Raw genomic sequence first — 11,647 nt, 5'->3', positions numbered from 1 at the left:
AAAAGCACGCTCATGTGCCCACACCCATAATACAATGCACGCATGACACCCACCCACCCCCGTGTCGCCCCTGCGTGTGTGTGTGAGAGAGAGACCCCCTCACACTCCATTTTGGGCCTAGCAGGCCTCCCTGAAGCCTCCTGGGACCAAAAATGGGGGGCAGGGGGTGCACCACACACCCCGCACTCTCCCCGCCTCCCGTGCATGCCTTCGCTTTTACAAGTGGTACGTCTGCCGTGTATGCAGTTTTATTCCTCTCTAGCATGCATCTCCATTGTTCAGTGGTGCATTTCCAGCCTCTCTAGGATTTACCTCTATCTGCTCCTGTGAGGCACTTCCTGTTCTTATTGGATGTAAATAATTATATTCCCGATGGCTTGTATACTGTTTTAACTGCATTTTGGTTAAACAACATGCGCTGCAGAGACCCGAAAATCAGCTGGCTGGCGGGAGGCGTGCGTGCATGCGCGGTGGAGTTCAGCTGGGGCGATGGCTGGTGTGCCGGCAAAGAGGCCTTCGCGTGCCACCTGTAGCACGCATGCCATAGGTTTGCCATCACGGTCCTAGAAGCAAAGGGTTCCCACCGTGTTTCCAAGTGCAATTGACAGAAACAAGTCAAGCCTTTAAAATGTAGGAGAGAGACTTGGCAGAGCCAGGTGGAGGAGTCAAGCAAGGCACTAGCTGAGTGTCTCTACATAGTCACAAAAGGTGGAAGTCCGGCTCACCTTGAGAGCCGTTGATCTAATCCAGCTTCACCCAGGTGAAAACCTTTAGACTGAGAAGATTCCTCTGCACAGCCTTGAGCAATAAATCAGTTACTTTTGAACTTTCACCTCATTCTTTGCGCCTGACATTAAAACACATTTAAATGTAACCTTCAGTCTCATCCCATCTGTCAAAAGTGCTGCCGCAGGAGATCATTCAAAGCAGGAAGACTTATGAAAAAGAAAGAAAAAGAATGGGAAATGGTAGCGGGTTTCCTGCCTAAGAAGAGAGTTGGATTAGAAGACCTCCAAAGTCCCTTCCAACTCTGTTTCTACTCTACTCTATTTTCTACTCCACTCCAATCCATTATTCTGTTCTGTTCTGTTCTATTCTATTCTATTTTCTGATGTAATCTATTCTCTATTCTGATCTAATTTATTCTATATTCTATTCTATTCCATTACATTCTTCCTATTCTATTCCCTTCATTCTTTGTTCTATTCTATTCCATTTCTACTCTACTCTACTCTACTCTCTACTCCACTCCATGATTCTATTCTATTCTTCTATTCTATTCTATTCTATTCCATATTTTCCCTTCCCTTCCATTCCATATTCTCATTTACTCTATTCCATTTCTCTAACACCTTAAAAAAAAGTAGCACTTTTCTTATTCATACCACCAGGACACAATAAAGAGAGACCTGGTTGCGTTTGTGTACATCTTCTTTAGAAAACCATTGTGAAGCTGTGCAGGACCATCATTTGTTGCCTCCCCCACGCGCATCTACAAAATTGTCCTGTCAAATCCTGTAATCTTTTACAGAGGATATGAGTAGCCATTAAATAACACAGGAAGCTGAAAACAATTCAAGGACCATTTATAATAACAATAATATCTTCACTCATTATCAACTAATGATGACCAAGGGACAACTCAAGCGTGGTCTGCTATTTTACTACTAGGTCAGTAATATTCTTCTCCGACGATCACCAAATTACTATAATGTGAAACAGCATGCAACGCCTTTACTTTTTCTAGTATTATCCCCCCAAGGCTTTCTCGATCTCAAATTATTTGGAAAATACTAACCTTCAACAATAGCAACAGAAGAAGCACAGGGAAATATCATGACCAGCCCAAGCAAACAGCTTGAAGGAAACGGAGCAGTCATTTTTCCACCAATTTTCATTTTAGGGGAACATTGCTTTATATAAAGCATGGAAAAGAAAAAGTAGGGTCCTAAAGAATTTTTTTTAAATAGCATATTTAAAGATCAAAGTATTTGGATGTGCACAGGATGTTGAGTTCTTAGATAACGAAGACACCTGGAGACTTTGAACCAACCACTGTCTCTCAGCCCTAGGAAGACGAGAACAAATCGGTTTCAAAGGAGGGGAAGGGAGGGGAAGGAAGAGGGAAGGGAAAGGAAGGGAAAGGAAAGGAAACAGAAAGGAAGAGGGAAGAGAAGGGAAGGGAAAGGAAGAGAAAGGAAGGGAAGAGAAAGGAAGGGAAGGGAAGAGAAGGAAAAGGAAGAGAAAGAAAGAGGGAAGAGAAGGTAACAGAAAGGAAGAGAAGGGAAGGGAAGAAAATGAACCGGATCTAGTATACCAAGGTGTCAAACTCGCAATGACACATTGTCAACATGTGACGTATCACAACTTTTTCACTTTTTCCTATTCTATTCTACTCTATATTCGGTTCTATTTTATTCTATATTCCTATTCTGTTCTGTTCTATTATATTATATTCTCATGTGGTCAGGGACACAAACTTGACAAACCATGATGGCATCGCTAATCTTAAGGAGATTTTTTTTAAAAAAATTGCAAGAATCCATATTTAGTGCCCATCTGAAGAGATATAAACCATCTATTAAGAATGACTTTGTTAGAAATGGAGACCAAAATCAAGCAAACAACCCTTAATTCAAGGAGCATTCAAAACTCACAGCTCTAGCATCAAAGTTTTAATCAACGTTGTTTTCTGTTTTAAAATAACACTCACCTATAGAAAGAAGTACTTTGATTTTCCAATGTTTCCAATATTTGATTTTTATTTTTTTGCTGAAAGCTACGTCTAACAACCAAAAGCAAAAAACTGGATCAAATTTTTACCTGCATCTTTTTATGGTCAATAATTGATAATAAATTCCCACTTGAACTAATAATCAAAGCTTGAATATCTTTGAATCGAAATGTTCAACTAAAATGAATAATGGGAGATGCTAATAACTATCAATTTGATTCGCAACCTTTGCAACACAATTTAGAAGGCTTTGACTGGAATACAGTACTATCTATGGATTAATGTTATAATCTTTTTTTTTTAATTTGCCATAAAGTATTGCTATGAAACTTAATAACACAATACACAATACTAAACTTGTACCCATTATAAAATCACAAATAATATGAGCATATTATTATATGGTTAATCTTTGGTGAGATTCACAGCCTTTGGGGCTGGTTGGTAGCTCAACAGCTCGAGTCCTAACCAAGGACCTAGGAACTGTTAAGGTAACGTCGGAGGATATAAGTTGTTCCAACTAGGGAGGTTTTTTGTAGAGTCAGAATGTTCAAGTCAGGTAAATTTAGAATTTTCAAATAGCCAGGTAGCCTTTTAGGTATTGCTCCAAGGGCTCCAATTACAATTGGGACAACACACGATTTCTTTTTCCACAGTCGCTCAACTTCAATTTGCAAGTCCCGGTACTTTGTGATTTTTTTCTTGCTGTTTATCTTCAATTCGTGCATCTCCAGGTATTGCAATGTCAATGAACCAAACTTTTTTCTTTTCAACTATTGTTATGTCAAGTGTGTTGTAGGCCAAGTGCCTGTCAGTTTGGATTCTGAAGTCCCACAAGATCTTGACTTTCTCATTCTCTAGGGTCAAGATCTTATTATTCTGTAGGGTCAAGATGATATTATTGTTGTTGTTGTTGTTGTTGTTGTTGTTGTTATTATTATTATTATTTTAATCTTTGGTGAAATTCACAGCCTTTGGGGCTGGTTGGTAGCTCAACAGCTCGAGTCCTAATTATTATTATTATTTACATTATTCATTAAACATGAAACTCAGCCAACTTAACATTCAAAAATGCATCACAAATACCATTGACTGGTGCTAATGGTTGATAATGTTTGCTGCCAGCATCCTAGCTATCAACCAAGGACCTTCTTAAAATATAAGATGTTCCGAGTAGCGGATTTTTGCAGTTCCGCTGGTGTTATTTCAGGAAAGCTGCAATTTGTTGATGTATCTTATAAAATTCTTGGACATGGTGCCAAGTAGGGAGGCAGCCGCCAGTGTTCAAGGGGGTAGCGGGAGGCTTATGTCCATCACAGCCATGGTCGATGTTGAAGACAATATGTAAGGGTAACGGTCAGATATCAAAATCGCAGATGATGATAAATTGCGGGTTGGTGAAGCGGCCAATAATGGCGGCGGTGAGGACAGCGGCGGCTGCTCCAACAACTCCAACAACTGAGCTCCGTCCATGTCAGCCGCACCCATATCCATCGCCGGGGCCGCACTCCGTTAACCCAGTCCATAGTGTCACAAGGGGAGGGGCCAAATGGCACAGTACAGTGGCCCAGGCAACGGCGGTGATAGCAAGGGGGCCACAACACAGGAGCCCCCCCCACTCCAACAACACCCACACCAACTACCGAAGCATCTTCCACTGGCATCAATGCCCATGCCAGCTGCCTCAGCCACTCCCCCGCTAATCCAGTCTATCACGTCCATAAACAGGGGGGAGCAACTGGGATAATACCATGACGAGGGCAGCGGCAGAAACCCCAGGTAGGGAGCCCCGACGATGACAACCACACCCACACCGGCAGCAGAAAAACGCTCTCCATTCTCCATTCACCGCCAACCGCCCCGTTTCACTCACAACGTTCCAGCTACAAGGCAGGAAATCGCAGCTCAAGGTTACCCGCCAAGGTCCCAGGAAGTTGCCATAGCTGGACCTGGAACCAACGATGGGGACAGGGTACCCCCTGCATACCCCGAGAAGGAAAATCATCTCCCCGAAGTTCTCAAACGCGACAGGACACCATCTTGGGCATGCGCAGTAGGCCAGCGTTGTGCTCCAAATGACGATCCGTTTGTATTCGAAAGTCCCGAAAGATCTTCACCCTCCCATTTTCAATAACTTTTTCCACTTTATGTTCCCATGACTTTCTGGATACATGTTAGTATGTTCAATAATTTGAAAACTAACATGCAAATAATGATGATTTGGTACATGCTGTAAATCAGTGACGTGCGGTCAGGGGAGGCAAGGGAGGCAGAGCCTCACCTCTCTTCATGAAATAATAGTATATAATATTATATACTATATATATATATAATATTATAATATTATACATCCGTCCGGCTGCGTCCGGGAGCTGCGGAGGGCGGTTTCCAGATGACAAAGGCACAAAAGCGACTGTTGACTGTCGCTTTGTGCCTTCGTCATCCGGAAACGCCGACATTCTGCCGGGCACGCATGGACGGAGGTAGGCAGAATGGCGCCGATCCGATCCGGCGGGCGAGCGACCGAGGATTGGGCTGCCTCGCTCGCTCTTTCGTCCGCCCAGATCGCGGAGCCGGGCGCGCACGGATGGAGATAGGCAGAATGGCGCCGATCCGATATGGCAGCCGAGCAACCGAGGATCGGGCTGCCTCGCTCGCTCTTTCGTCCGCCCGGATCACGGAGCCGAGCGCGTATGGACGGAGATAGGCAGAATGGCGCCGATCCGATCCGGTGGGCGAGCAACTGAGGATCAGGCTGCCTCGCTCGCTCTTTCGTCCGCCCGGATCGTGGAGCCGGGCGCGCATGGATGGAGATAGGCAGAATGGCGCCGATCCGATCCAGCGGGCAAGCGACCGAGGATCGGGCTGCCTCGCTCGCTCTTTCGTCCGCCCGGATCGCCACAGCGACACCGAGGCGATCCGGGCGGACGAAAGAGCGAGCGAGGCAGCCTGATCCTTGGTCGCTCACCCGCTGGATCGGATCGGCGCCATTCTGCCTATCTCCGTCCATGCGCGCCCGGGAGTTGCGGAGGGCGGAGGCAGAAATGTGTGCCTCCAGCACACGTGGTCCCATTCCCCGCCTTCCTGCCATTAACCTCACAGCACATCACTGCTGTAAATCCACTTGTGTGGTTTGTTATATTCTACGATTTTTCTATACGTAGGCAAGAGGTTTGAAACAATTTGAAAGAACTTTAGTAAGACTTTCATTGCGAGTATTGAGCAAAACAGAAATCACCATGCTTTGATTTTTCACAAACAGAATCATAACAACATAATACCACAGCACTCACTGGAGTTCAAGACTCCTAAATATCTAAGCTTCCCTGGACTGATACGAAGTCCAATTGATTCCTAAAATCAGTTTTGCAATTCTTGATCAATTCCCTGCTGATGAACAGAGCAAAGGGTTTATCAAAATTGACTCAAATCCTGCTAGTATTTGAAACGTAGGCAATCCGAGCTGAATGGCCCACTAGAAATCTCTAAAATGATTTGAAAACTGATTCCCTTCGGTGAAAATAAAGTATCTTAACAGGAAAATACTATATTAAGAAACCAAAATTGAAAGAGCTCAAGTGGTAGTATCAGCCCAACAATGTGTGAAATATTTCGTGTGTGTGTGTGTGTGTGTTTTGAATCTCTCCCTTTGCTTTTCCTGGGAAGAAATGCATTAGGACTGTGATGGCGAACCTATGGCACGCGTGCCACAAGTGGCACGCGGAGCCATTTGTCAGGGCACGCGAGGCTCTGCCCTATCAGCTGGCCAGTGCGCATGCGCGCGCTGGCCAGCTGAGTTCACCTTTTTAAAAGCTATTTTTCGCCTTCCCCAGGCTCCAGAGGCTTTATAGGAACCAGGGGAGGGCGAAAAGAGCCTCCCCTGCCCCCCCCCCGGAGGCTTCAGGGACCGTCCCTGAAGCCTTCGGAACGCTTAAAACCACCCTCCGAGCAAACCGGAAGTGACTTCCGGGTTGCTCGGAGCGTCAGTTTAAGCATTCCGAAGGCTTCAGGGACCGTCTGGACGGCGGAGGGAGGGGGGACTCTATGGCCTTCCTGCCATGTGTCCCGCACAGGAATCCGTCCCCTCGGGGCTTTGTGCGGGCGTCGCAAGGATTAAGCCGAAAGGTGGGGGACGGGGAAAGCGAAGGGGGCTTTGTTGTCCTCCTTCTCCTTCTCCTCCTTTCCCCCTCCGGCTCGAACGCGGCACCGGGGCCCGGCAGGCAGCAAATGAATTGGAGCCTGCCGACTGGAGGAAGAGGGTGAGAGGCGGGTCCTGTGAACGGCGGCAGCAGCTGCGGCAATAGTCGCAACTCGGTGGCGGGCCGCCCCGGCTGGGAGACAAAGGAGGGGAAAAGCAGCAGGCAGCTGAGTTGCGACTATTGAGTGTGGCGCGGCGCCGCCTAAGGCTGGGATTGGTGGCGGGCGGCGGCAGCGATGTGAAGGCCGGGCGAGCGCGCAGAGGCTGGGCGGAGCGGCACAAGAGATCAAGGCAGCTGCGCGGCTGTTAGGCCTCGGCCGCACCGCCCTCGCCTCCTCCTCCTCCTCCTCCTCTAGCCGCGCCACGCCAGGCAGGCCGCGCAGCCGCCTCGATCCCGGCCTTAGGTGGCGCCGCGCCACGCTGGCGAGTGCGCAGAGGCTGGGTGGAGCGGCGGAGGCGATCCGAGCCCGGGTGATCGAGACGCACGTCTAGTGCCTGTTCAGGGACTGTCCCGAGGCTTCCCTGAAGCCTTCAGAGCTCTTAAAACGACCATCCGAGCAACCCGGAAGTCACTTCCGGGTTGCTCGGAGGGTGGTTTTAAGTGTTCCGAAGGCTTCAGGGAAGCCTCGGGACGATCCCTGAAGCCTCCGGAGGGCCTCCGGGGGCCGGGGGAGGCTCTTTTCGCCCTCCCCAGGCTCCTATAAAGCCTCTGGAGCCTGGGGAGGGCGAAAAAAGCATGCAAAAATGGGTGCGTTGTGCGCGCATGCGCACTGGGGGGCGCATTGCATTATGGGTGCGGCACGCCCGCACATGACCCCCCCGCGCTCCCCCCACTTTTGGCACGCGAGCCAAAAAAGGTTCGCCATTGCTGCATTAGGATAACTTCTGTCTGAAGTGAAATATCAGGGTGTTATTCTCCTATCATAGCATTATCCACCTGGAAGATGCAGAAGAGGTCCAATATTTGAGGGGCTCCTACAAACTATTTTCCAAAGTACTAAAAGGCAAGATTTAACCGATTGACAGAGTTGGAAGGGACCTTATAGGTCATCTAGCCCAACCTCCTCGCTCAAGCGTGGTGACCAAAACTGGACGGAGTATTCAAAGTGTGGCCTTACTAGGGCTTTATAGAGTGGTATTTGTACCCCCCTTGATCTTGATGAGAAGCAACGGATGGAAACTAACCAAGGAGAGAAGCAACCTAGAACTAAGGAGAACTTTCCTAACAGTGAGAACAACCAACCAATGGAACAGAAGTTGCCTTCAGAGGTTGAAGTTGGGGTTCTGGGACAGAAGCCCAGGGTGATGTCTCCAGGAATAAACCCAGGAAGAGACACCTTTGGAAAGGGAAGGAGATGAAGCTCCCCAAGAATGTCTTCATACAAATTACTATCATGGTTTAGGACCTGTGTTTGTCCCAAGCAATTCTGGGTGAAAGGCTCCTCATCCAGAAGAATATCAGAGATTATTTCATATAATTATGAAGGCAATTTTGAAGTTAAAGCAGAAAAGCAAGATCTTCTCTCTTAATAAAACATACAAGTAAAAATCGTGTGTGTGTGTGTGTGTGTGTGTAGAACAGAACAGAAAATAATAAAATAGTGGAGTGAAGAATAGAGTAGAAAAGAAGAGAAGAGAAAAGTGGAGTGAATAATAGAATAGAACAGAACAGAATAGTGAAGAGGAGAGGAGAGGAGAGGAGAGGAGAGAAGAGAAGAATGGAGTGAAGAATAGAATAGAATAATGGAAAATAGAATAAAATAGAACAGAACAGAACAGTGGAGTGGAGTGGAGTGGAGTGGAGAGGAGAGGAGAGGAGAGGAGAGGAGAGGAGAGAAGAATGGAGTGAAGAATAGAAATAGAATGGAATGAGCAGGATATTATTTTATTATTTCTTAGCAAAAAGGAAGAAGCCCCACATGATTCAATTTTAGCAGCTGAAATGCTTATCTTTTCAGGTGGGCAAAGCGTCAGCTTTGCGACTTGCCCGAAGTTTTCATTAGAAAACACGGAATCCAAAAAATAATTGGAGTCCACCCGGCCACCTATGCTTCTCCAGGGAGGAATGTGGCTCTCACAAATGCTATTTAATGTCTCATTGTGGGATGGAGACAGAAACGTCCCTTCCAAGTCGTAGGCACCTCTCATTTTAATCCCCCCCCCCCGAAAACGGAAACCTATCTTCTGGTTATTAAAACCGCTCCCTTGTGCTAAGCCTGGGGAGCAAAATAAATGCAAAACTACCAGGAGTTTGGTCTAATGAGTAGAAGGCTCCCCTGCCTGTGCCTTGTTCCAGCAGTAGTGGCCAAACCATTAATCCTCTCCTCTTTTGACGATAGACAGGACTGTTAATTGCTGTCCTGCTCCGATGGAATTCATGTCCAGGGGATTATTTTTCAGTCTGCTGGAGCCTCTCTCCTGAAAATGCCACTCTACCCTATCAACGCCTTTTGGATATACGCGAGGAAGCAGCTGGCCTAGTGAAGGAACATGACACCTGTCCCTTCTAGCGCTGTAGTTTCAGCCAACTCCCAAGCAAGAGTCAACTTCAGGTCCGCAATCGGGCCGGGTCCTTGTGTGACATTTGCAACTGAGTCTCTAGGGGCTAAAGGGAAGAGGAAGAATGGGGACCTTCAAAGTAATTCCAAGGTGTACGTGTTCTTCCCAGGACCACCTCAAAGGTTGAGGCTGCTTGATATCAGTCCAGGTATCAGGCCTGGCAGCCATCTTTTACATTGGGCCTTCGGGCCTGCCACATTTTCCACTGTGGGAATATGGGAGGGGGGATTATACAGAGTGCGGGTGATATCTAGCCATAACAACGTTCTTTCTCATGAAGTCAAGGTCATCCGGCCCTGCAGCTGCAATGAGGTGACTTGGGGGCATCTCCTGTGTTGGGTGGTACCTGACTGGACCATGTGATGGACATGTGGGCGCTGGGCAGGGACTTTCGTTTAGGTGGGGAAAACGTGGAAGTTTTCAGATTCGGGTTTTCCCAGATGTGCCAATAGGACATCTCTAATAAAATGGAAACTCAAGCCTCGGAGTCTTCGTTCCTTGGGGGTGTTACTTGGAACCCTGACATTAACCCGAATCTGAAAGTTTCGCTTCTCTGAAGCCTCCGGAGAGCGAAAAACAGCCAAAAATGAAGGGTGAAGTCAGCTGGCCAGCGCGTGCATTCACGCTGGAGCTGACAGGGCAATGCCTCGCGTGCCCTAATAAATGGCTCCACATGCCACTTGTGGCACACATGCCATAGGTTCACCATCATGGGTATAGGGTCTCCTGCTTGAGTAGGGGGCTGGACTAGAAGACCTCCAAGATCCCTTCCAGTTCTATTCTGATTGAAAAGACCCATTTTTAAGATTAATTTATGCAGTCTATCTACTCCCTCAATTCCTGCAGGCTCTCTAAGCTGTTTGCAGGTATTAAAACAGCAATAAAATAAAATTAGGTTTTAAAAGTTCAGTAACAAGATTGCGGCAATTAACATAAACTAATAAGAAAAATACACATATGCCCACCTATTTATAACATACAAAATGTATATAGATAAAGACATTGAGAGAGAGAGATTAATTCACAAACAATAGACAAATGTTTATACACAGGCACATACAGGTAGTCCTTGACTTATCACCACAATCGAACCTCAAATTTTCTGTTGCTAAGGCAGACATTTGTTAAGCGAATTTTGCCTCATTTTATGACCTTTCTTGCCACAGCTTTTAAGTGAATCATTGCAGTTTTTACATTAGCAACCCAGTTGATAAGTGAATCTGGTTTCCCCATTGACTTCACTTGTTGGAAAGTTACAAAAACAGGTCACATGATCCGGGGACACTGCAACCGTCGTAAGTATGAGTCTGTTGTCTGAATTTGCTCTAACCTAGGCTTCCTCAAAAAGTACAAAGCAGAGTCCTGGTCCCGACAAAACCCCTTTTATTAAACAAATGTGAATTCCTCCCATTCACCTTCAGCCAAGGCCTGGCAAACGGTCTTTCAAAGGTGGATTTATGGCCACAGACCTTATCTAGCTTGGAAAGATGCCATGTAAATATTTTCCTAATGCAGTGCTGTGAAAGGGAAGGCTTGGCACAGAGTCTTTCAGATTCACGGACAGATCTTCACACTCCTGAAACAAATCTAACGACCAACCGAATGAACAAAATGTTTCCTGCAAAAGCCCACTCCCCTTTCGCTCCTCTTTTATTCCCTCTGGGAGGGACCAATCACCTCCAAGATGTGGCTTTACTCCCAAGTTGACCCTGATTTCTTAGCTGCTCCCTTCGTCTGGCAGCTCTGTGCATGAGCACACTGGAAACAGGCTCCAGCCATTCGTCTGCAACACACTGATGTCTGTCTCCTAAGGCAGCTGACAACTGTCAGACGGCCCTGGCCCCCTCTCTGCCTCCAACACAGAGCCCTCATCTGAGCCTTCCCCAGACTCCAGGACTGGCCCATCTTCCTCCCCAACCCTCCTCACTGTCCGAATCTGCTGCCAGCTCCTCTGGCCACTGGCGTGGCAAAAATTTGACCATGTGACCCTGAGGATGCTGCAACGATTGTGTGAAAAATAGTCTCTTTTTTAGGTGCCGTTGTAACTGTCACTAAATGAACTGTTGTATGTCGATGATTACCTGTATATACAGGTAAGCCTTTGACTTGCAAGCACTGTTGTGACCAGAATTTCCAAGGCTAGGCAAGGTGATGAA

Source organism: Natrix helvetica (genome assembly GCF_964273705.1).
Source record: "Natrix helvetica genome assembly, chromosome: 7".
Classification (NCBI taxonomy): domain Eukaryota; kingdom Metazoa; phylum Chordata; class Lepidosauria; order Squamata; family Natricidae; genus Natrix; species Natrix helvetica.
The sequence above is the reverse complement of the archived record's forward strand: the minus strand, read 5'-3'. Positions refer to the sequence as shown.